The sequence below is a fragment of the Phyllobates terribilis genome, unplaced genomic scaffold, assembly GCF_046119375.1.
Source record: "Phyllobates terribilis strain yellow unplaced genomic scaffold, ASM4611937v1 Scaffold_22__1_contigs__length_20350403, whole genome shotgun sequence".
Classification (NCBI taxonomy): Eukaryota; Metazoa; Chordata; class Amphibia; order Anura; family Dendrobatidae; genus Phyllobates; species Phyllobates terribilis.
This window is the reverse complement of record NW_027362782.1, coordinates 14,576,032-14,602,701: the sequence shown is the minus strand read 5'-3', so window position 1 is coordinate 14,602,701 and position 26,670 is coordinate 14,576,032.

Below are 26,670 nucleotides of genomic sequence, written 5' to 3'. Positions count from 1 at the left end.
GAGTTCTGAAGCATTTTTAAACTTCAGCAGAATTCCGAGAACAATGGAAGAGTTTCGAAGCATTTTTAAACTTCAACGGAATTCCGAGAACAATGGAAGAGTTCCGAAGCATTTTTAACTGTCAGCGGAATTCCGAGAACAATGAAAAAGTTGCGAAGCATTATTAAACGTCAGCGGAATTCCGAGAACAATGGAAGAGTTCTGAAGCATTTTTAAGCGTCAGCGGAATTTTGATATCAATGGAAGATTTCCGAAGCATTTTTAAATGTCAGCGGAATGCCGAGAACAATGCAAGATTTCCGAAGCATTTTTATATGTCAGCGGAATTCCGAGAACAATGGAAGAGTTCTGAAGCATTTTTAAACGTCAGCGGAATTTTGAAAACAATGGAAGATTTCCGAAGCATTTTTAAACGTCAGCGGAATTCCGAGAACAATGGAAGAGTTCCGAAGCATTTTTAAACTACAGCAGAATTCCGAGAACAATGGAAGAGTTCTGAAGCATTTTTAAACTTCAGCAGAATTCCGAGAGCAATGGAAGAGTTCCAAAGCATTTTAAAAGTTCTGCAGAATTCCGAGAACAATTGAAGAGTTCCGAAGCAATTTTAAACGTCAGCGGAATGCCGAGAACAATGCAAGATTTTCAAAGCATTTTTATATGTCAGCGGAATTCCGAGAACAATGGAAGAGTTCCGAAGCATTTTTAAACTTCAGCAGAATTCCGAGAACAATGGAAGAGTTTCGAAGCATTTTTAAACTTCAACGGAATTCCGAGAACAATGGAAGAGTTCCGAAGCATTTTTAAACATCAGCGGAATTCCGAGAACAATGAAAGAGTTGCGAAGCATTATTAAACGTCAGCGGAATTCCGAGAACAATGGAAGAGTTCTGAAGCATTTTTAAACTTCAGCAGAATTCCCAGAACAATGGAAGAGTTTCAAAGCATTTTTAAACTTCAACGGAATTCCGAGAACAATGGAAGAGTTCCGAAGCATTTTTAAACGTCAGCAGAATTCCGAGAACAATGTAAGAGTTCTGAAGCATTTTTAAACTTCAGCAGAATTCCGAGAGCAAAGGAAGAGTTCCGAAGCATTTTTAAACTTCAGCGGATTTCCGAGTACAATGTAAGAGATTTTAAGCATTTTTAAACTTCAGCGGAATTCCGAGAACAATAGAAGAGTTCCGAAGCATTTTTAAAATTCACACGAATTCCGAGAATAATGGAAGAGTTCAGATGAATTTTTAAACTTCAGCAGAATTCCTAGAACAATGGAAGAGGTCCGAAGCATTTTTAAACTTCAGCGGAATTCTGAGAACAATGGAAGAGTTCCGAAACATTTTTAAACTTCAGCAGAATTCCGAGAACAATGGAAGGGTTCCGAAGCATTTTTAAACTTCAGCGGAATTTGGAGAACAATGGAAGAGTTTCGAAGTATTTTTAAAAGTCAGCGGAATTCCGAGAACAATGGAAGAGTTGTGAAGCATTTTTAAACGTCAGCGGAATTCCGAGAACAATGGAAGAGTTCCGAAGCATTTTTAAACATCAACAGAATTCCGAGAACAATGGAAGAGTTTCGAAGCATTTTTAAACTTCAACGGAATTCCGAGAACAATGGAAGAGTTCCGAAGCATTTTTAAACGTTAGCGGAATTCCGAGTACAATGAAAGATTTGCGAAGCATTATTAAACGTCAGCGGAATTCCGAGAACTTTGGAAGAGTTCTGAAGCATATTTAAGCGTCAGCGGAATTTTGAAAACAATGGAAGATTTCTGAAGCATTTTTAAACGTTAGCGGAATTCTGAGAACAATGGAAGAGTTCCGAAGCATTTTTAAACTTCAGCAGAATTCCGAGAACAATGGAAGAGTTTCGAAGCATTTTTAAACTTCAACGGAATTCCGAGAACAATGGAAGAGTTCCGAAGCATTTTTAAACTTCAGCAGAATTCCGAGAGCAATGGAAGAGTTCCAAAGCATTTTAAAAGTTCAGCAGAATTCCGAGAACAATTGAAGAATTCTGAAGCATTTTTAAACGTCAGCGGAATGCCGAGAACAATGCAAGATTTCCGAAGCATTTTTATATGTCAGCGGAATTTTGAAAACAATGGAAGATTTCCGAAGCATTTTTAAACGTCAGCGGAATTCTGAGAACAATGGAAGAGTTCCAAAACATTTTTAAACTTCAGCAGAATTCCGAGAACAATGGAAGAGTTCCGAAGCATTTTTAAACTTCAGCAGAATTCCGAGAGCAATGGAAGAGTTCCAAAGCATTTTAAACTTCAGCAGAATTCCGAGAACAATTGAAGAGTTCCGAAGCATTTTTAAACGTCAGCGGAATGCCGAGAACAATGCCAGATTTCCGAAGCATTTTTATATGTCAGTGGAATTCCGAGAACAATGGAAGAGTACCGAAGCATTTTTAAACGTCAGCGGAATTCTGAGAACAATGGAAGAGTTCCGAAGCATTTTTAAACTTCAGCAGAATTCCAAGAACAATGGAAGAGTTCCAAAGCATTTTTAAACGTCAGAGGAATTCCGAGAACAATGGAAGAGTTCTGAAGCATTTTTAAACGTCAGCGGAATTTTGAAAACAATGGAAGATTTCCGAAGCATTTTTAAACGTCAGCGGAATGCCGAGAACAATGGAAGAGTTCCGAAGCATTTTTAAACGTCAGCGGAATGCCGAGAACAATGCAAGATTTCCGAAGCATTTTTATATGTCAGCGGAATTCCGAGAACAATGGAAGAGTACCGAAGCATTTTTAAACTTCAGCAGAATTCCGAGAACAATGTAAGAGTTCTGAAGCATTTTTAAACTTCAGCAGAATTCCGAGAGCAATGGAAGAGTTCCAAAGCATTTTAAAAGTTCAGCAGAATTCCGAGAACAATTGAAGAGTTCCGAAGCATTTTTAACCGTCAGCGGAATTCCGAGAACAATGAAAAAGTTGCGAAGCATTATTAAACGTCAGCGGAATTCCGAGAACAATGGAAGAGTTCTGAAGCATTTTTAAGCGTCAGCGGAATTTTGAAAACAATGGAAGATTTCCGAAGCATTTTTAAACGTCAGTGGAATTCTGAGAACAATGGAAGAGTTCCGAAGCATTTTTAAACTTCAGCAGAATTCCGAAAACAATGGAAGAGTTCTGAAGCATTTTTAAACTTCAGCAGAATTCCGAGAGCAATGGAAGAGTTCCAAAGCATTTTAAAAGTTCAGCAGAATTCCGAGAACAATTGAAGAGTTCCGAAGCATTTTTAAACGTCAGCGGAATGCCGAGAACAATGCAAGATTTCCGAAGCATTTTTATATGTCAGCGGAATTCCGAGAACAATGGAAGAGTACCGAAGCATTTTTAAACTTCAGCGGAATTCTGAGAACAATGTAAGAGTTCTGAAGCATTTTTAAACTTCAGCAGAATTCCGAGAGCAATGGAAGAGTTCCAAAGCAATTTAAAAGTTCAACAGAATTCCGAGAACAATTGAAGAGTTCCGAAGCAATTTTAAACGTCAGCGGAATGCTGAGAACAATGCAAGATTTTCAAAGCATTTTTATATGTCAGCGGAATTCCGAGAACAATGGAAGAGTTCCGAAGCATTTTTAAACTTCAGCAGAATTCCGAGAACAATGGAAGAGTTTCGAAGCATTTTTAAACGTCAGCGGAATTCCGAGAACAATGAAAGAGTTGCGAAGCATTATTAAACGTCAGCGGAATTCCGAGAACAATGGAAGAGTTCTGAAGCATTTTTAAACTTCAGCAGAATTCCGAGAACAATGGAAGAGTTTCGAAGCATTTTTAAACTTCAACTGAATTCCGAGAACAATGGAAGAGTTCCGAAGCATTTTTAACTGTCAGCGGAATTCCGAGAACAATGAAAAAGTTGCGAAGCATTATTAAACGTCAGCGGAATTCCGAGAACAATGGAAGAGTTCTGAAGCATTTTTAAGCGTCAGCGGAATTTTGATATCAATGGAAGATTTCCGAAGCATTTTTAAATGTCAGCGGAATGCCGAGAACAATGCAAGATTTCCGAAGCATTTTTATATGTCAGCGGAATTCCGAGAACAATGGAAGAGTTCTGAAGCATTTTTAAACGTCAGCGGAATTTTGAAAACAATGGAAGATTTCCGAAGCATTTTTAAACGTCAGCGGAATTCCGAGAACAATGGAAGAGTTCCGAAGCATTTTTAAACTACAGCAGAATTCCGAGAACAATGGAAGAGTTCTGAAGCATTTTTAAACTTCAGCAGAATTCCGAGAGCAATGGAAGAGTTCCAAAGCATTTTAAAAGTTCGGCAGAATTCCGAGAACAATTGAAGAGTTCCGAAGCATTTTTAAACGTCAGCAGAATGCCGAGAACAATGCAAGATTTCCGAAGCATTTTTATATGTCAGCGGAATTCCGAGAACAAAGGAAGAGTACCGAAGCATTTTTAAACGTCAGCGGAATTCAGAGAACAATGGAAGAGTTCCGAGGCATTTTTAAACGTCAGCAGAATTCCGAGAACAATGTAAGAGTTCTGAAGCATTTTTAAACTTCAGCAGAATTCCGAGAACAATGGAAGAGTTCTGAAGCATTTTTAAGCGTCAGCGGAATTTTGAAAACAATGGAAGATTTCCGAAGCATTTTTAAAAGTCAGCGGAATTCCGAGAACAATGGAAGAGTTGTGAAGCATTTTTAAACGTCAGTGGAATTCCAAGAACAATGGAAGAGTTGTGAAGCATTTTTAAACGTCAGCGGAATTCCGAGAACAATGGAAGAGTTCCGAAGCATTTTTAAACGTCAGCAGAATTCTGAGAACAATGGAATAGTTCTGAAGCATTTTTAAACGTCAGCGGAATTTTGAAAACAATGGAAGATTTCCGAAGCATTTTTAAACGTCAGCGGAATTCTGAGAACAATGGAAGAGTTCTGAAGCATTTTTAAACTTCAGCAGAATTCCGAGAACAATGGAAGAGTTCCGAAGCATTTTTAAACGTCAGCGGAATGCCGAGAACAATGCAAGATTTCCGAAGCATTTTTATATGTCAGCGGAATTCCGAGAACAATGGAAGAGTTTAGAAGCATTTTTAAACTTCAACAGAATTCCGAGAACAATGGAAGAGTTCCGAAGCATTTTTAAACATCAGCGGAATTCCGAGAACAATGAAAGAGTTGCGAAGCATTATTAAACGTCAGCGGAATTCCGAGAACAATGGAAGAGTTCTGAAGCATTTTTAAACGTTAGCGGAATTCCGAGTACAATGAAAGAGTTGCAAAGCATTATTAAACGTCAGCGGAATTCCGAGAACAATGGAAGAGTTCTGAAGCATTTTTAAGCGTCAGCGGAATTTTGAAAACAATGGAAGAGTTATGAAGCATTTTTAAACTTCAGCAGAATTCCGAGAACAATGAAAGAGTTCCGAAGCATTTTTAAACTTCAGCAGAATTCCGAGAACAATGGAAGAGTTATGAAGCATTTTTAAACTTCAACGGAATTCCGAGAACAATGGTAGAGTTCCGAAGCATTTTTAAACGTCAGCAGAATTCCGAGAACAATGTAAGAGTTCTGAAGCATTTTTAAACTTCAGCAGAATTCCGAGAGCAATGGAAGAGTTCCAAAGCATTTTAAAAGTTCAGCAGAATTCCGAGAACAATTGAAGAGTTCCGAAGCATTTTTAAACGTCAGCGGAATGCCGAGAACAATGCAAGATTTCCGAAGCATTTTTATATGTCAGCGGAATTCCGAGAACAATGGAAGAGTACCGAAGCATTTTAAAACGTCAGCGGAATTCCGAGAACAATGGAAGAGTTCTGAAGCATTTTTAAACGTCAGCGGAATTTTGAAAACAATGGAAGATTTCCGAAGCATTTTTAAACGTCAGCGGAATTCCGAGAACAATGGAAGAGTTCCAAAGCATTTTTAAACTACAGCAGAATTCCGAGAACAATGGAAGAGTTCCAAAGCATTTTAAAAGTTCGGCAGAATTCCGAGAACAATTGAAGAGTTCCGAAGCATTTTTAAATGTCAGCGGAATGCCGAGAACAATGCAAGATTTCCGAAGCATTTTTATATGTCAGCGGAATTCCGAGAACAATGGAAGAGTTTAGAAGCATTTTTAAACTTCAACAGAATTCCGAGAACAATGGAAGAGTTCCGAAGCATTTTTAAACATCAGCGGAATTCCGAGAACAATGAAAGAGTTGCGAAGCATTATTAAACGTCAGCGGAATTCCGAGAACAATGGAAGAGTTCTGAAGCATTTTTAAACTTCAGCAGAATTCCCAGAACAATGGAAGAGTTTCGAAGCATTTTTAAACTTCAACGGAATTCCGAGAACAATGGAAGAGTTCCGAAGCATTTTTAAACGTTAGCGGAATTCCGAGTACAATGAAAGAGTTGCGAAGCATTATTAAACGTCAGCGGAATTCCGAGAACAATGGAAGAGTTCTGAAGCATTTTTAAGCGTCAGCGGAATTTTGAAAACAATGGAAGATTTCCGAAGCATTTTTAAACGTTAGCGGAATTCTGAGAACAATGGAAGAGTTCCGAAGCATTTTTAAACTTCAGCAGAATTCCGAGAACAATGGAAGAGTTTCGAAGTATTTTTAAACTTCAACGGAATTCCGAGAACAATGGAAGAGTTCCGAAGCATTTTTAAACTTCAGCAGAATTCCGAGAACAATGGAAGAGTTCCGAAGCATTTTTAAACTTCAGCAGAATTCCGAGAGCAATGGAAGAGTTCCAAAGCATTTTTAAACGTCAGCGGAATTCTGAGAACAATGGAAGAGTTACGTAGCATTTTTAAACTTCAGCAGAATTCCGAGAACAATGGAAGAGTTCCGAAGCATTTTTAAACTTCAGCTGAATTCTGAGAACAATGGAAGAGTTCCGAAGCATTTTTAAACGTCAGCAGAATTCCGAGAACAATGCAAGATTTCCGAAGCATTTTTATATGTCAGCGGAATTCCGAGAACAATGGAAGAGTACCGAAGCATTTTTAAACTTCAGCGGAATTCTGAGAACAATGGAAGAGTTCCGAAGCATTTTTAAACGTCAGCAGAATTCCGAGAACAATGTAAGAGTTCTGAAGCATTTTTAAACTTCAGCAGAATTCCGAGAGCAATGGAAGAGTTCCGAAGCCTTTTTAAACTTCAGCGGAATTCCGAGTACAATGTAAGAGATTTTAAGCATTTTTAAACTTCAGCGGAATTCCGCGAACAATGGTAGAGTTCCGAAGCATTTTTAAACGTCAGCAGAATTCCGAGAACAATGTAAGAGTTCTGAAGCATTTTTAAACTTCAGCAGAATTCCGAGAGCAATGGAAGAGTTCCAAAGCAATTTAAAAGTTCAACAGAATTCCGAGAACAATTGAAGAGTTCCGAAGCAATTTTAAACGTCAGCGGAATGCCGAGAACAATGCAAGATTTTCAAAGCATTTTTATATGTCAGCGGAATTCCGAGAACAATGGAAGAGTTCCGAAGCATTTTTAAACTTCAGCAGAATTCCGAGAACAATGGAAGAGTTTCGAAGCATTTTTAAACGTCAGCGGAATTCCGAGAACAATGAAAGAGTTGCGAAGCATTATTAAACGTCAGCGGAATTTCGAGAACAATGGAAGAGTTCTGAAGCATTTTTAAACTTCAGCAGAATTCCGAGAACAATGGAAGAGTTTCGAAGCATTTTTAAACTTCAACGGAATTCCGAGAACAATGGAAGAGTTCCGAAGCATTTTTAACTGTCAGCGGAATTCCGAGAACAATGAAAAAGTTGCGAAGCATTATTAAACGTCAGCGGAATTCCGAGAACAATGGAAGAGTTCTGAAGCATTTTTAAGCGTCAGCGGAATTTTGATATCAATGGAAGATTTCCGAAGCATTTTTAAATGTCAGCGGAATGCCGAGAACAATGCAAGATTTCCGAAGCATTTTTATATGTCAGCGGAATTCCGAGAACAATGGAAGAGTTCTGAAGCATTTTTAAACGTCAGCGGAATTTTGAAAACAATGGAAGATTTCCGAAGCATTTTTAAACGTCAGCGGAATTCCGAGAACAATGGAAGAGTTCCGAAGCATTTTTAAACTACAGCAGAATTCCGAGAACAATGGAAGAGTTCTGAAGCATTTTTAAACTTCAGCAGAATTCCGAGAGCAATGGAAGAGTTCCAAAGCATTTTAAAAGTTCGGCAGAATTCCGAGAACAATTGAAGAGTTCCGAAGCATTTTTAAACGTCAGCGGAATGCCGAGAACAATGCAAGATTTCCGAAGCATTTTTATATGTCAGCGGAATTCCGAGAACAAAGGAAGAGTACCGAAGCATTTTTAAACGTCAGCGGAATTCAGAGAACAATGGAAGAGTTCCGAGGCATTTTTAAACGTCAGCAGAATTCCGAGAACAATGTAAGAGTTCTGAAGCATTTTTAAACTTCAGCAGAATTCCGAGAACAATGGAAGAGTTCTGAAGCATTTTTAAGCGTCAGCGGAATTTTGAAAACAATGGAAGATTTCCGAAGCATTTTTAAAAGTCAGCGGAATTCCGAGAACAATGGAAGAGTTGTGAAGCATTTTTAAACGTCAGTGGAATTCCGTGAACAATGGAAGAGTTGTGAAGCATTTTTAACCGTCAGCGGAATTCCGAGAACAATGAAAAAGTTGCGAAGCATTATTAAACGTCAGCGGAATTCCGAGAACAATGGAAGAGTTCTGAAGCATTTTTAAGCGTCAGCGGAATTTTGAAAACAATGGAAGATTTCCGAAGCATTTTTAAACGTCAGTGGAATTCTGAGAACAATGGAAGAGTTCCGAAGCATTTTTAAACTTCAGCAGAATTCCGAAAACAATGGAAGAGTTCTGAAGCATTTTTAAACTTCAGCAGAATTCCGAGAGCAATGGAAGAGTTCCAAAGCATTTTAAAAGTTCAGCAGAATTCCGAGAACAATTGAAGAGTTCCGAAGCATTTTTAAACGTCAGCGGAATGCCGAGAACAATGCAAGATTTCCGAAGCATTTTTATATGTCAGCGGAATTCCGAGAACAATGGAAGAGTACCGAAGCATTTTTAAACGTCAGCGGAATTCTGAGAACAATGGAAGAGTTCCGAAGCATTTTTAAACTTCAGCAGAATTCCGAGAATAATGGAAGAGTTCCAAAGCATTTTTAAACGTCAGCGGAATTCCGAGAACAATGGAAGAGTTCTGAAGCATTTTTAAACGTCAGCGGAATTTTGAAAACAATGGAAGATTTCCGAAGCATTTTTAAACGTCAGTGGAATTCTGAGAACAATGGAAGAGTTCCGAAGCATTTTTAAACGTCAGCGGAATGCCGAGAACAATGCAAGATTTCCGAAGCATTTTTATATGTCAGCGGAATTCCGAGAACAATGGAAGAGTACCGAAGCATTTTAAAACGTCAGCGGAATTCCGAGAACAATGGAAGAGTTCTGAAGCATTTTTAAACGTCAGCGGAATTTTGAAAACAATGGAAGATTTCCGAAGCATTTTTAAACGTCAGCGGAATTCCGAGAACAATGGAAGAGTTCCGAAGCATTTTTAAACTACAGCAGAATTCCGAGAACAATGGAAGAGTTCCAAAGCATTTTAAAAGTTCGGCAGAATTCCGAGAACAATTGAAGAGTTCCGAAGCATTTTTAAATGTCAGCGGAATGCCGAGAACAATGCAAGATTTCCGAAGCATTTTTATATGTCAGCGGAATTCCGAGAACAATGGAAGAGTTTAGAAGCATTTTTAAACTTCAACAGAATTCCGAGAACAATGGAAGAGTTCCGAAGCATTTTTAAACATCAGCGGAATTTCGAGAACAATGAAAGAGTTGCGAAGCATTATTAAACGTCAGCGGAATTCCGAGAACAATGGAAGAGTTCTGAAGCATTTTTAAACTTCAGCAGAATTCCCAGAACAATGGAAGAGTTTCGAAGCATTTTTAAACTTCAACGGAATTCCGAGAACAATGGAAGAGTTCCGAAGCATTTTTAAACGTTAGCGGAATTCCGAGTACAATGAAAGAGTTGCGAAGCATTATTAAACGTCAGCGGAATTCCGAGAACAATGGAAGAGTTCTGAAGCATTTTTAAGCGTCAGCGGAATTTTGAAAACAATGGAAGATTTCCGAAGCATTTTTAAACGTTAGCGGAATTCTGAGAACAATGGAAGAGTTCCGAAGCATTTTTAAACTTCAGCAGAATTCCGAGAACAATGGAAGAGTTTCGAAGTATTTTTAAACTTCAACGGAATTCCGAGAACAATGGAAGAGTTCCGAAGCATTTTTAAACTTCAGCAGAATTCCGAGAACAATGGAAGAGTTCCGAAGCATTTTTAAACTTCAGCAGAATTCCGAGAGCAATGGAAGAGTTCCGAAGCATTTTTAAACTTCAGCTGAATTCTGAGAACAATGGAAGAGTTCCGAAGCATTTTTAAACTTCAGCAGAATTCCGAGAACAATGGAAGAGTTCCGAAGCATTTTTAAACTTCAGCTGAATTCTGAGAACAATGGAAGAGTTCCGAAGCATTTTTAAACGTCAGCAGAATTCCGAGAACAATGCAAGATTTCCGAAGCATTTTTATATGTCAGCGGAATTCCGAGAACAATGGAAGAGTACCGAAGCATTTTTAAACTTCAGCGGAATTCTGAGAACAATGGAAGAGTTCCGAAGCATTTTTAAACGTCAGCAGAATTCCGAGAACAATGTAAGAGTTCTGAAGCATTTTTAAACTTCAGCAGAATTCCGAGAGCAATGGAAGAGTTCCGAAGCCTTTTTAAACTTCAGCGGAATTCCGAGTACAATGTAAGAGATTTTAAGCATTTTTAAACTTCAGCGGAATTCCGCGAACAATGGTAGAGTTCCGAAGCATTTTTAAACGTCAGCAGAATTCCGAGAACAATGTAAGAGTTCTGAAGCATTTTTAAACTTCAGCAGAATTCCGAGAGCAATGGAAGAGTTCCAAAGCAATTTAAAAGTTCAACAGAATTCCGAGAACAATTGAAGAGTTCCGAAGCAATTTTAAACGTCAGCGGAATGCCGAGAACAATGCAAGATTTTCAAAGCATTTTTATATGTCAGCGGAATTCCGAGAACAATGGAAGAGTTCCGAAGCATTTTTAAACTTCAGCAGAATTCCGAGAACAATGGAAGAGTTTCGAAGCATTTTTAAACGTCAGCGGAATTCCGAGAACAATGAAAGAGTTGCGAAGCATTATTAAACGTCAGCGGAATTTCGAGAACAATGGAAGAGTTCTGAAGCATTTTTAAACTTCAGCAGAATTCCGAGAACAATGGAAGAGTTTCGAAGCATTTTTAAACTTCAACCGAATTCCGAGAACAATGGAAGAGTTCCGAAGCATTTTTAACTGTCAGCGGAATTCCGAGAACAATGAAAAAGTTGCGAAGCATTATTAAACGTCAGCGGAATTCCGAGAACAATGGAAGAGTTCTGAAGCATTTTTAAGCGTCAGCGGAATTTTGATATCAATGGAAGATTTCCGAAGCATTTTTAAATGTCAGCGGAATGCCGAGAACAATGCAAGATTTCCGAAGCATTTTTATATGTCAGCGGAATTCCGAGAACAATGGAAGAGTTCTGAAGCATTTTTAAACGTCAGCGGAATTTTGAAAACAATGGAAGATTTCCGAAGCATTTTTAAACGTCAGCGGAATTCCGAGAACAATGGAAGAGTTCCGAAGCATTTTTAAACTACAGCAGAATTCCGAGAACAATGGAAGAGTTCTGAAGCATTTTTAAACTTCAGCAGAATTCCGAGAGCAATGGAAGAGTTCCAAAGCATTTTAAAAGTTCGGCAGAATTCCGAGAACAATTGAAGAGTTCCGAAGCATTTTTAAACGTCAGCGGAATGCCGAGAACAATGCAAGATTTCCGAAGCATTTTTATATGTCAGCGGAATTCCGAGAACAAAGGAAGAGTACCGAAGCATTTTTAAACGTCAGCGGAATTCAGAGAACAATGGAAGAGTTCCGAGGCATTTTTAAACGTCAGCAGAATTCCGAGAACAATGTAAGAGTTCTGAAGCATTTTTAAACTTCAGCAGAATTCCGAGAACAATGGAAGAGTTCTGAAGCATTTTTAAGCGTCAGCGGAATTTTGAAAACAATGGAAGATTTCCGAAGCATTTTTAAAAGTCAGCGGAATTCCGAGAACAATGGAAGAGTTGTGAAGCATTTTTAAACGTCAGTGGAATTCCGTGAACAATGGAAGAGTTGTGAAGCATTTTTAACCGTCAGCGGAATTCCGAGAACAATGAAAAAGTTGCGAAGCATTATTAAACGTCAGCGGAATTCCGAGAACAATGGAAGAGTTCTGAAGCATTTTTAAGCGTCAGCGGAATTTTGAAAACAATGGAAGATTTCCGAAGAATTTTTAAACGTCAGTGGAATTCTGAGAACAATGGAAGAGTTCCGAAGCATTTTTAAACTTCAGCAGAATTCCGAAAACAATGGAAGAGTTCTGAAGCATTTTTAAACTTCAGCAGAATTCCGAGAGCAATGGAAGAGTTCCAAAGCATTTTAAAAGTTCAGCAGAATTCCGAGAACAATTGAAGAGTTCCGAAGCATTTTTAAACGTCAGCGGAATGCCGAGAACAATGCAAGATTTCCGAAGCATTTTTATATGTCAGCGGAATTCCGAGAACAATGGAAGAGTACCGAAGCATTTTTAAACTTCAGCGGAATTCTGAGAACAATGGAAGAGTTCCGAAGCATTTTTAAACGTCAGCAGAATTCCGAGAACAATGTAAGAGTTCTGAAGCATTTTTAAACTTCAGCAGAATTCCGAGAGCAATGGAAGAGTTCCGAAGCATTTTTAAACTTCAGCGGAATTCCGAGTACAATGTAAGAGATTTTAAGCATTTTTAAACTTCAGCGGAATTCCGCGAACAATGGTAGAGTTCCGAAGCATTTTTAAACGTCAGCAGAATTCCGAGAACAATGTAAGAGTTCTGAAGCATTTTTAAACTTCAGCAGAATTCCGAGAGCAATGGAAGAGTTCCAAAGCAATTTAAAAGTTCAACAGAATTCCGAGAACAATTGAAGAGTTCCGAAGCAATTTTAAACGTCAGCGGAATGCCGAGAACAATGCAAGATTTTCAAAGCATTTTTATATGTCAGCGGAATTCCGAGAACAATGGAAGAGTTCCGAAGCATTTTTAAACTTCAGCAGAATTCCGAGAACAATGGAAGAGTTTCGAAGCATTTTTAAACGTCAGCGGAATTCCGAGAACAATGAAAGAGTTGCGAAGCATTATTAAACGTCAGCGGAATTCCGAGAACAATGGAAGAGTTCTGAAGCATTTTTAAACTTCAGCAGAATTCCGAGAACAATGGAAGAGTTTCGAAGCATTTTTAAACTTCAACGGAATTCCGAGAACAATGGAAGAGTTCCGAAGCATTTTTAACTGTCAGCGGAATTCCGAGAACAATGAAAAAGTTGCGAAGCATTATTAAACGTCAGCGGAATTCCGAGAACAATGGAAGAGTTCTGAAGCATTTTTAAGCGTCAGCGGAATTTTGATATCAATGGAAGATTTCCGAAGCATTTTTAAATGTCAGCGGAATGCCGAGAACAATGCAAGATTTCCGAAGCATTTTTATATGTCAGCTGAATTCCGAGAACAATGGAAGAGTTCTGTAGCATTTTTAAACGTCAGCGGAATTTTGAAAACAATGGAAGATTTCCGAAGCATTTTTAAACGTCAGCGGAATTCCGAGAACAATGGAAGAGTTCCGAAGCATTTTTAAACTACAGCAGAATTCCGAGAACAATGGAAGAGTTCTGAAGCATTTTTAAACTTCAGCAGAATTCCGAGAGCAATGGAAGAGTTCCAAAACATTTTAAAAGTTCGGCAGAATTCCGAGAACAATTGAAGAGTTCCGAAGCATTTTTAAACGTCAGCGGAATGCCGAGAACAATGCAAGATTTCCGAAGCATTTTTATATGTCAGCGGAATTCCGAGAACAAAGGAAGAGTACCGAAGCATTTTTAAACGTCAGCGGAATTCCGAGAACAATGGAAGAGTTTAGAAGCATTTTTAAACTTCAACAGAATTCCGTGAACAATGGAAGAGTTCCGAAGCATTTTTAAACATCAGCGGAATTCCGAGAACAATGAAAGAGTTGCGAAGCATTATTAAACGTCAGCGGAATTCCGAGAACAATGGAAGAGTTCTGAAGCATTTTTAAACGTTAGCGGAATTCCGAGTACAATGAAAGAGTTGCAAAGCATTATTAAACGTCAGCGGAATTCCGAGAACAATGGAAGAGTTCTGAAGCATTTTTAAGCGTCAGCGGAATTTTGAAAACAATGGAAGATTTCCGAAGCATTTTTAAACGTCAGTGGAATTCCGAGAACAATGAAAGAGTTGCGAAGCATTATTAAACGTCAGCGGAATTCCGAGAACAATGGAAGAGTTCCGAAGCATTTTTAAACTTCAGCAGAATTCCGAGAACAATGGAAGAGTTATGAAGCATTTTTAAACTTCAACGGAATTCCGAGAACAATGGTAGAGTTCCGAAGCATTTTTAAACGTCAGCAGAATTCCGAGAACAATGTAAGAGTTCTGAAGCATTTTTAAACTTCAGCAGAATTCCGAGAGCAATGGAAGAGTTCCAAAGCATTTTAAAAGTTCAACAGAATTCCGAGAACAATTGAAGAGTTCCGAAGCAATTTTAAACGTCAGCGGAATGCCGAGAACAATGCAAGATTTTCAAAGCATTTTTATATGTCAGCGGAATTCCGAGAACAATGGAAGAGTTCCGAAGCATTTTTAAACTTCAGCAGAATTCCGAGAACAATGGAAGAGTTCCGAAGCATTTTTAAACTTCAACGGAATTCCGAGAACAATGGAAGAGTTCCGAAGCATTTTTAAACGTCAGCAGAATTCCGAGAACAATGGAAGAGTTTCGAAGCATTTTTAAACTTCAACGGAATTCCGAGAACAATGGAAGAGTTCCGAAGCATTTTTAACCGTCAGCGGAATTCCGAGAACAATGAAAAAGTTGCGAAGCATTATTAAACGTCAGCGGAATTCCGAGAACAATGGAAGAGTTCTGAAGCATTTTTAAGCGTCAGCGGAATTTTGAAAACAATGGAAGATTTCCGAAGCATTTTTAAACGTCAGTGGAATTCTGAGAACAATGGAAGAGTTCCGAAGCATTTTTAAACTTCAGCAGAATTCCGAAAACAATGGAAGAGTTCTGAAGCATTTTTAAACTTCAGCAGAATTCCGAGAGCAATGGAAGAGTTCCAAAGCATTTTAAAAGTTCAGCAGAATTCCGAGAACAATTGAAGAGTTCCGAAGCATTTTTAAACGTCAGCGGAATGCCGAGAACAATGCAAGATTTCCGAAGCATTTTTATATGTCAGCGGAATTCCGAGAACAATGGAAGAGTACCGAAGCATTTTAAAACGTCAGCGGAATTCCGAGAACAATGGAAGAGTTCTGAAGCATTTTTAAACGTCAGCGGAATTTTGAAAACAATGGAAGATTTCCGAAGCATTTTTAAACGTCAGCGGAATTCCGAGAACAATGGAAGAGTTCCGAAGCATTTTTAAACTACAGCAGAATTCCGAGAACAATGGAAGAGTTCCAAAGCATTTTAAAAGTTCGGCAGAATTCCGAGAACAATTGAAGAGTTCCGAAGCATTTTTAAACATCAGCGGAATTCCGAGAACAATGAAAGAGTTGCGAAGCATTATTAAACGTCAGCGGAATTCCGAGAACAATGGAAGAGTTCTGAAGCATTTTTAAACTTCAGCAGAATTCCCAGAACAATGGAAGAGTTTCGAAGCATTTTTAAACTTCAACGGAATTCCGAGAACAATGGAAGAGTTCCGAAGCATTTTTAAACGTTAGCGGAATTCCGAGTACAATGAAAGAGTTGCGAAGCATTATTAAACGTCAGCGGAATTCCGAGAACAATGGAAGAGTTCTGAAGCATTTTTAAGCGTCAGCGGAATTTTGAAAACAATGGAAGATTTCCGAAGCATTTTTAAACGTTAGCGGAATTCTGAGAACAATGGAAGAGTTCCGAAGCATTTTTAAACTTCAGCAGAATTCCGAGAACAATGGAAGAGTTTCGAAGTATTTTTAAACTTCAACGGAATTCCGAGAACAATGGAAGAGTTCCGAAGCATTTTTAAACTTCAGCAGAATTCCGAGAACAATGGAAGAGTTCCGAAGCATTTTTAAACTTCAGCAGAATTCCGAGAGCAATGGAAGAGTTCCAAAGCATTTTTAAACGTCAGCGGAATTCTGAGAACAATGGAAGAGTTACGTAGCATTTTTAAACTTCAGCAGAATTCCGAGAACAATGGAAGAGTTCCGAAGCATTTTTAAACTTCAGCTGAATTCTGAGAACAATGGAAGAGTTCCAAAGCATTTTTAAACGTCAGCAGAATTCCGAGAACAATGCAAGATTTCCGAAGCATTTTTATATGTCAGCGGAATTCCGAGAACAATGGAAGAGTACCGAAGCATTTTTAAACTTCAGCGGAATTCTGAGAACAATGGAAGAGTTCCGAAGCATTTTTAAACGTCAGCAGAATTCCGAGAACAATGTAAGAGTTCTGAAGCATTTTTAAACTTCAGCAGAATTCCGAGAGCAATGGAAGAGTTCCGAAGCATTTTTAAACTTCAGCGGAATTCCGAGTACAATGTAAGAGATTTTAAGCATTTTTAAACTTCAGCGGAATTCCGCGAACAATGGTAGAGTTCCGAAGCATTTTTAAACGTCAGCAGAATTCCGAGAACAATGTAAGAGTTCTGAAGCATTTTTAAACTTCAGCAGAATTCCGAGAGCAATGGAAGAGTTCCAAAGCAATTTAAAAGTTCAACAGAATTCCGAGAACAATTGAAGAGTTCCGAAGCAATTTTAAACGTCAGCGGAATGCCGAGAACAATGCAAGATTTTCAAAGCATTTTTATATGTCAGCGGAATTCCGAGAACAATGGAAGAGTTCCGAAGCATTTTTAAACTTCAGCAGAATTCCGAGAACAATGGAAGAGTTTCGAAGCATTTTTAAACGTCAGCGGAATTCCGAGAACAATGAAAGAGTTGCGAAGCATTATTAAACGTCAGCGGAATTTCGAGAACAATGGAAGAGTTCTGAAGCATTTTTAAACTTCAGCAGAATTCCGAGAACAATGGAAGAGTTTCGAAGCATTTTTAAACTTCAACGGAATTCCGAGAACAATGGAAGAGTTCCGAAGCATTTTTAACTGTCAGCGGAATTCCGAGAACAATGAAAAAGTTGCGAAGCATTATTAAACGTCAGCGGAATTCCGAGAACAATGGAAGAGTTCTGAAGCATTTTTAAGCGTCAGCGGAATTTTGATATCAATGGAAGATTTCCGAAGCATTTTTAAATGTCAGCGGAATGCCGAGAACAATGCAAGATTTCCGAAGCATTTTTATATGTCAGCGGAATTCCGAGAACAATGGAAGAGTTCTGAAGCATTTTTAAACGTCAGCGGAATTTTGAAAACAATGGAAGATTTCCGAAGCATTTTTAAACGTCAGCGGAATTCCGAGAACAATGGAAGAGTTCCGAAGCATTTTTAAACTACAGCAGAATTCCGAGAACAATGGAAGAGTTCTGAAGCATTTTTAAACTTCAGCAGAATTCCGAGAGCAATGGAAGAGTTCCAAAGCATTTTAAAAGTTCGGCAGAATTCCGAGAACAATTGAAGAGTTCCGAAGCATTTTTAAACGTCAGCGGAATGCCGAGAACAATGCAAGATTTCCGAAGCATTTTTATATGTCAGCGGAATTCCGAGAACAAAGGAAGAGTACAGAAGCATTTTTAAACGTCAGCGGAATTCAGAGAACAATGGAAGAGTTCCGAGGCATTTTTAAACGTCAGCAGAATTCCGAGAACAATGTAAGAGTTCTGAAGCATTTTTAAACTTCAGCAGAATTCCGAGAACAATGGAAGAGTTCTGAAGCATTTTTAAGCGTCAGCGGAATTTTGAAAACAATGGAAGATTTCCGAAGCATTTTTAAAAGTCAGCGGAATTCCGAGAACAATGGAAGAGTTGTGAAGCATTTTTAAACGTCAGTGGAATTCCGTGAACAATGGAAGAGTTGTGAAGCATTTTTAACCGTCAGCGGAATTCCGAGAACAATGAAAAAGTTGCGAAGCATTATTAAACGTCAGCGGAATTCCGAGAACAATGGAAGAGTTCTGAAGCATTTTTAAGCGTCAGCGGAATTTTGAAAACAATGGAAGATTTCCGAAGCATTTTTAAACGTCAGTGGAATTCTGAGAACAATGGAAGAGTTCCGAAGCATTTTTAAACTTCAGCAGAATTCCGAAAACAATGGAAGAGTTCTGAAGCATTTTTAAACTTCAGCAGAATTCCGAGAGCAATGGAAGAGTTCCGAAGCCTTTTTAAACTTCAGCGGAATTCCGAGTACAATGTAAGAGATTTTAAGCATTTTTAAACTTCAGCGGAATTCCGCGAACAATGGTAGAGTTCCGAAGCATTTTTAAACGTCAGCAGAATTCCGAGAACAATGTAAGAGTTCTGAAGCATTTTTAAACTTCAGCAGAATTCCGAGAGCAATGGAAGAGTTCCAAAGCAATTTAAAAGTTCAACAGAATTCCGAGAACAATTGAAGAGTTCCGAAGCAATTTTAAACGTCAGCGGAATGCCGAGAACAATGCAAGATTTTCAAAGCATTTTTATATGTCAGCGGAATTCCGAGAACAATGGAAGAGTTCCGAAGCATTTTTAAACTTCAGCAGAATTCCGAGAACAATGGAAGAGTTTCGAAGCATTTTTAAACGTCAGCGGAATTCCGAGAACAATGAAAGAGTTGCGAAGCATTATTAAACGTCAGCGGAATTTCGAGAACAATGGAAGAGTTCTGAAGCATTTTTAAACTTCAGCAGAATTCCGAGAACAATGGAAGAGTTTCGAAGCATTTTTAAACTTCAACGGAATTCCGAGAACAATGGAAGAGTTCCGAAGCATTTTTAACTGTCAGCGGAATTCCGAGAACAATGAAAAAGTTGCGAAGCATTATTAAACGTCAGCGGAATTCCGAGAACAATGGAAGAGTTCTGAAGCATTTTTAAGCGTCAGCGGAATTTTGATATCAATGGAAGATTTCCGAAGCATTTTTAAATGTCAGCGGAATGCCGAGAACAATGCAAGATTTCCGAAGCATTTTTATATGTCAGCTGAATTCCGAGAACAATGGAAGAGTTCTGAAGCATTTTTAAACGTCAGCGGAATTTTGAAAACAATGGAAGATTTCCGAAGCATTTTTAAACGTCAGCGGAATTCCGAGAACAATGGAAGAGTTCCGAAGCATTTTTAAACTACAGCAGAATTCCGAGAACAATGGAAGAGTTCTGAAGCATTTTTAAACTTCAGCAGAATTCCGAGAGCAATGGAAGAGTTCCAAAACATTTTAAAAGTTCGGCAGAATTCCGAGAACAATTGAAGAGTTCCGAAGCATTTTTAAACGTCAGCGGAATGCCGAGAACAATGCAAGATTTCCGAAGCATTTTTATATGTCAGCGGAATTCCGAGAACAAAGGAAGAGTACCGAAGCATTTTTAAACGTCAGCGGAATTCCGAGAACAATGGAAGAGTTTAGAAGCATTTTTAAACTTCAACAGAATTCCGTGAACAATGGAAGAGTTCCGAAGCATTTTTAAACATCAGCGGAATTCCGAGAACAATGAAAGAGTTGCGAAGCATTATTAAACGTCAGCGGAATTCCGAGAACAATGGAAGAGTTCTGAAGCATTTTTAAACGTTAGCGGAATTCCGAGTACAATGAAAGAGTTGCAAAGCATTATTAAACGTCAGCGGAATTCCGAGAACAATGGAAGAGTTCTGAAGCATTTTTAAGCGTCAGCGGAATTTTGAAAACAATGGAAGATTTCCGAAGCATTTTTAAACGTCAGTGGAATTCCGAGAACAATGAAAGAGTTGCGAAGCATTATTAAACGTCAGCGGAATTCCGAGAACAATGGAAGAGTTCCGAAGCATTTTTAAACTTCAGCAGAATTCCGAGAACAATGGAAGAGTTATGAAGCATTTTTAAACTTCAACGGAATTCCGAGAACAATGGTAGAGTTCCGAAGCATTTTTAAACGTCAGCAGAATTCCGAGAACAATGTAAGAGTTCTGAAGCATTTTTAAACTTCAGCAGAATTCCGAGAGCAATGGAAGAGTTCCAAAGCATTTTAAAAGTTCAACAGAATTCCGAGAACAATTGAAGAGTTCCGAAGCAATTTTAAACGTCAGCGGAATGCCGAGAACAATGCAAGATTTTCAAAGCATTTTTATATGTCAGCGGAATTCCGAGAACAATGGAAGAGTTCCGAAGCATTTTTAAACTTCAGCAGAATTCCGAGAACAATGGAAGAGTTCCGAAGCATTTTTAAACTTCAACGGAATTCCGAGAACAATGGAAGAGTTCCGAAGCATTTTTAAACGTCAGCAGAATTCCGAGAACAATGGAAGAGTTTCGAAGCATTTTTAAACTTCAACGGAATTCCGAGAACAATGGAAGAGTTCCGAAGCATTTTTAACCGTCAGCGGAATTCCGAGAACAATGAAAAAGTTGCGAAGCATTATTAAACGTCAGCGGAATTCCGAGAACAATGGAAGAGTTCTGAAGCATTTTTAAGCGTCAGCGGAATTTTGAAAACAATGGAAGATTTCCGAAGCATTTTTAAACGTCAGTGGAATTCTGAGAACAATGGAAGAGTTCCGAAGCATTTTTAAACTTCAGCAGAATTCCGAAAACAATGGAAGAGTTCTGAAGCATTTTTAAACTTCAGCAGAATTCCGAGAGCAATGGAAGAGTTCCAAAGCATTTTAAAAGTTCAGCAGAATTCCGAGAACAATTGAAGAGTTCCGAAGCATTTTTAAACGTCAGCGGAATGCCGAGAACAATGCAAGATTTCCGAAGCATTTTTATATGTCAGCGGAATTCCGAGAACAATGGAAGAGTACCGAAGCATTTTAAAACGTCAGCGGAATTCCGAGAACAATGGAAGAGTTCTGAAGCATTTTTAAACGTCAGCGGAATTTTGAAAACAATGGAAGATTTCCGAAGCATTTTTAAACGTCAGCGGAATTCCGAGAACAATGGAAGAGTTCCGAAGCATTTTTAAACTACAGCAGAATTCCGAGAACAATGGAAGAGTTCCAAAGCATTTTAAAAGTTCGGCAGAATTCCGAGAACAATTGAAGAGTTCCGAAGCATTTTTAAATGTCAGCGGAATGCCGAGAACAATGCAAGATTTCCGAAGCATTTTTATATGTCAGCGGAATTCCGAGAACAATGGAAGAGTTTAGAAGCATTTTTAAACTTCAACAGAATTCCGAGAACAATGGAAGAGTTCCGAAGCATTTTTAAACATCAGCGGAATTCCGAGAACAATGAAAGAGTTGCGAAGCATTATTAAACGTCAGCGGAATTCCGAGAACAATGGAAGAGTTCTGAAGCATTTTTAAACTTCAGCAGAATTCCCAGAACAATGGAAGAGTTTCGAAGCATTTTTAAACTTCAACGGAATTCCGAGAACAATGGAAGAGTTCCGAAGCATTTTTAAACGTTAGCGGAATTCCGAGTACAATGAAAGAGTTGCGAAGCATTATTAAACGTCAGCGGAATTCCGAGAACAATGGAAGAGTTCTGAAGCATTTTTAAGCGTCAGCGGAATTTTGAAAACAATGGAAGATTTCCGAAGCATTTTTAAACGTTAGCGGAATTCTGAGAACAATGGAAGAGTTCCGAAGCATTTTTAAACTTCAGCAGAATTCCGAGAACAATGGAAGAGTTTCGAAGTATTTTTAAACTTCAACGGAATTCCGAGAACAATGGAAGAGTTCCGAAGCATTTTTAAACTTCAGCAGAATTCCGAGAACAATGGAAGAGTTCCGAAGCATTTTTAAACTTCAGCAGAATTCCGAGAGCAATGGAAGAGTTCCAAAGCATTTTTAAACGTCAGCGGAATTCTGAGAACAATGGAAGAGTTACGTAGCATTTTTAAACTTCAGCAGAATTCCGAGAACAATGGAAGAGTTCCGAAGCATTTTTAAACTTCAGCTGAATTCTGAGAACAATGGAAGAGTTCCGAAGCATTTTTAAACGTCAGCAGAATTCCGAGAACAATGCAAGATTTCCGAAGCATTTTTATATGTCAGCGGAATTCCGAGAACAATGGAAGAGTACCGAAGCATTTTTAAACGTCAGCGGAATTCCGAGAACAATGGAAGAGTTTAGAAGCATTTTTAAACTTCAACAGAATTCCGTGAACAATGGAAGAGTTCCGAAGCATTTTTAAACATCAGCGGAATTCCGAGAACAATGAAAGAGTTGCGAAGCATTATTAAACGTCAGCGGAATTCCGAGAACAATGGAAGAGTTCTGAAGCATTTTTAAACGTTAGCGGAATTCCGAGTACAATGAAAGAGTTGCAAAGCATTATTAAACGTCAGCGGAATTCCGAGAACAATGGAAGAGTTCTGAAGCATTTTTAAGCGTCAGCGGAATTTTGAAAACAATGGAAGATTTCCGAAGCATTTTTAAACGTCAGTGGAATTCCGAGAACAATGAAAGAGTTGCGAAGCATTATTAAACGTCAGCGGAATTCCGAGAACAATGGAAGAGTTCCGAAGCATTTTTAAACTTCAGCAGAATTCCGAGAACAATGGAAGAGTTATGAAGCATTTTTAAACTTCAACGGAATTCCGAGAACAATGGTAGAGTTCCGAAGCATTTTTAAACGTCAGCAGAATTCCGAGAACAATGTAAGAGTTCTGAAGCATTTTTAAACTTCAGCAGAATTCCGAGAGCAATGGAAGAGTTCCAAAGCATTTTAAAAGTTCAACAGAATTCCGAGAACAATTGAAGAGTTCCGAAGCAATTTTAAACATCAGCGGAATGCCGAGAACAATGCAAGATTTTCAAAGCATTTTTATATGTCAGCGGAATTCCGAGAACAATGGAAGAGTTCCGAAGCATTTTTAAACTTCAGCAGAATTCCGAGAACAATGGAAGAGTTCCGAAGCATTTTTAAACTTCAACGGAATTCCGAGAACAATGGAAGAGTTCCGAAGCATTTTTAAACGTCAGCAGAATTCCGAGAACAATGGAAGAGTTTCGAAGCATTTTTAAACTTCAACGGAATTCCGAGAACAATGGAAGAGTTCCGAAGCATTTTTAACCGTCAGCGGAATTCCGAGAACAATGAAAAAGTTGCGAAGCATTATTAAACGTCAGCGGAATTCCGAGAACAATGGAAGAGTTCTGAAGCATTTTTAAGCGTCAGCGGAATTTTGAAAACAATGGAAGATTTCCGAAGCATTTTTAAACGTCAGTGGAATTCTGAGAACAATGGAAGAGTTCCGAAGCATTTTTAAACTTCAGCAGAATTCCGAAAACAATGGAAGAGTTCTGAAGCATTTTTAAACTTCAGCAGAATTCCGAGAGCAATGGAAGAGTTCCAAAGCATTTTAAAAGTTCAGCAGAATTCCGAGAACAATTGAAGAGTTCCGAAGCATTTTTAAACGTCAGCGGAATGCCGAGAACAATGCAAGATTTCCGAAGCATTTTTATATGTCAGCGGAATTCCGAGAACAATGGAAGAGTACCGAAGCATTTTAAAACGTCAGCGGAATTCCGAGAACAATGGAAGAGTTCTGAAGCATTTTTAAACGTCAGCGGAATTTTGAAAACAATGGAAGATTTCCGAAGCATTTTTAAACGTCAGCGGAATTCCGAGAACAATGGAAGAGTTCCGAAGCATTTTTAAACTACAGCAGAATTCCGAGAACAATGGAAGAGTTCCAAAGCATTTTAAAAGTTCGGCAGAATTCCGAGAACAATTGAAGAGTTCCGAAGCATTTTTAAATGTCAGCGGAATGCCGAGAACAATGCAAGATTTCCGAAGCATTTTTATATGTCAGCGGAATTCCGAGAACAATGGAAGAGTTTAGAAGCATTTTTAAACTTCAACAGAATTCCGAGAACAATGGAAGAGTTCCGAAGCATTTTTAAACATCAGCGGAATTCCGAGAACAATGAAAGAGTTGCGAAGCATTATTAAACGTCAGCGGAATTCCGAGAACAATGGAAGAGTTCTGAAGCATTTTTAAACTTCAGCAGAATTCCCAGAACAATGGAAGAGTTTCGAAGCATTTTTAAACTTCAACGGAATTCCGAGAACAATGGAAGAGTTCCGAAGCATTTTTAAACGTTAGCGGAATTCCGAGTACAATGAAAGAGTTGCGAAGCATTATTAAACGTCAGCGGAATTCCGAGAACAATGGAAGAGTTCTGAAGCATTTTTAAGCGTCAGCGGAATTTTGAAAACAATGGAAGATTTCCGAAGCATTTTTAAACGTTAGCGGAATTCTGAGAACAATGGAAGAGTTCCGAAGCATTTTTAAACTTCAGCAGAATTCCGAGAACAATGGAAGAGTTTCGAAGTATTTTTAAACTTCAACGGAATTCCGAGAACAATGGAAGAGTTCCGAAGCATTTTTAAACTTCAGCAGAATTCCGAGAACAATGGAAGAGTTCCGAAGCATTTTTAAACTTCAGCAGAATTCCGAGAGCAATGGAAGAGTTCCAAAGCATTTTTAAACGTCAGCGGAATTCTGAGAACAATGGAAGAGTTACGTAGCATTTTTAAACTTCAGCAGAATTCCGAGAACAATGGAAGAGTTCCGAAGCATTTTTAAACTTCAGCTGAATTCTGAGAACAATGGAAGAGTTCCGAAGCATTTTTAAACGTCAGCAGAATTCCGAGAACAATGCAAGATTTCCGAAGCATTTTTATATGTCAGCGGAATTCCGAGAACAATGGAAGAGTACCGAAGCATTTTTAAACTTCAGCGGAATTCTGAGAACAATGGAAGAGTTCCGAAGCATTTTTAAACGTCAGCAGAATTCCGAGAACAATGTAAGAGTTCTGAAGCATTTTTAAACTTCAGCAGAATTCCGAGAGCAATGGAAGAGTTCCGAAGCATTTTTAAACTTCAGCGGAATTCCGAGTACAATGTAAGAGATTTTAAGCATTTTTAAACTTCAGCGGAATTCCGCGAACAATGGTAGAGTTCCGAAGCATTTTTAAACGTCAGCAGAATTCCGAGAACAATGTAAGAGTTCTGAAGCATTTTTAAACTTCAGCAGAATTCCGAGAGCAATGGAAGAGTTCCAAAGCAATTTAAAAGTTCAACAGAATTCCGAGAACAATTGAAGAGTTCCGAAGCAATTTTAAACGTCAGCGGAATGCCGAGAACAATGCAAGATTTTCAAAGCATTTTTATATGTCAGCGGAATTCCGAGAACAATGGAAGAGTTCCGAAGCATTTTTAAACTTCAGCAGAATTCCGAGAACAATGGAAGAGTTTCGAAGCATTTTTAAACGTCAGCGGAATTCCGAGAACAATGAAAGAGTTGCGAAGCATTATTAAACGTCAGCGGAATTTCGAGAACAATGGAAGAGTTCTGAAGCATTTTTAAACTTCAGCAGAATTCCGAGAACAATGGAAGAGTTTCGAAGCATTTTTAAACTTCAACGGAATTCCGAGAACAATGGAAGAGTTCCGAAGCATTTTTAACTGTCAGCGGAATTCCGAGAACAATGAAAAAGTTGCGAAGCATTATTAAACGTCAGCGGAATTCCGAGAACAATGGAAGAGTTCTGAAGCATTTTTAAGCGTCAGCGGAATTTTGATATCAATGGAAGATTTCCGAAGCATTTTTAAATGTCAGCGGAATGCCGAGAACAATGCAAGATTTCCGAAGCATTTTTATATGTCAGCGGAATTCCGAGAACAATGGAAGAGTTCTGAAGCATTTTTAAACGTCAGCGGAATTTTGAAAACAATGGAAGATTTCCGAAGCATTTTTAAACGTCAGCGGAATTCCGAGAACAATGGAAGAGTTCCGAAGCATTTTTAAACTACAGCAGAATTCCGAGAACAATGGAAGAGTTCTGAAGCATTTTTAAACTTCAGCAGAATTCCGAGAGCAATGGAAGAGTTCCAAAGCATTTTAAAAGTTCGGCAGAATTCCGAGAACAATTGAAGAGTTCCGAAGCATTTTTAAACGTCAGCGGAATGCCGAGAACAATGCAAGATTTCCGAAGCATTTTTATATGTCAGCGGAATTCCGAGAACAAAGGAAGAGTACCGAAGCATTTTTAAACGTCAGCGGAATTCAGAGAACAATGGAAGAGTTCCGAGGCATTTTTAAACGTCAGCAGAATTCCGAGAACAATGTAAGAGTTCTGAAGCATTTTTAAACTTCAGCAGAATTCCGAGAACAATGGAAGAGTTCTGAAGCATTTTTAAGCGTCAGCGGAATTTTGAAAACAATGGAAGATTTCCGAAGCATTTTTAAAAGTCAGCGGAATTCCGAGAACAATGGAAGAGTTGTGAAGCATTTTTAAACGTCAGTGGAATTCCGTGAACAATGGAAGAGTTGTGAAGCATTTTTAACCGTCAGCGGAATTCCGAGAACAATGAAAAAGTTGCGAAGCATTATTAAACGTCAGCGGAATTCCGAGAACAATGGAAGAGTTCTGAAGCATTTTTAAGCGTCAGCGGAATTTTGAAAACAATGGAAGATTTCCGAAGCATTTTTAAACGTCAGTGGAATTCTGAGAACAATGGAAGAGTTCCGAAGCATT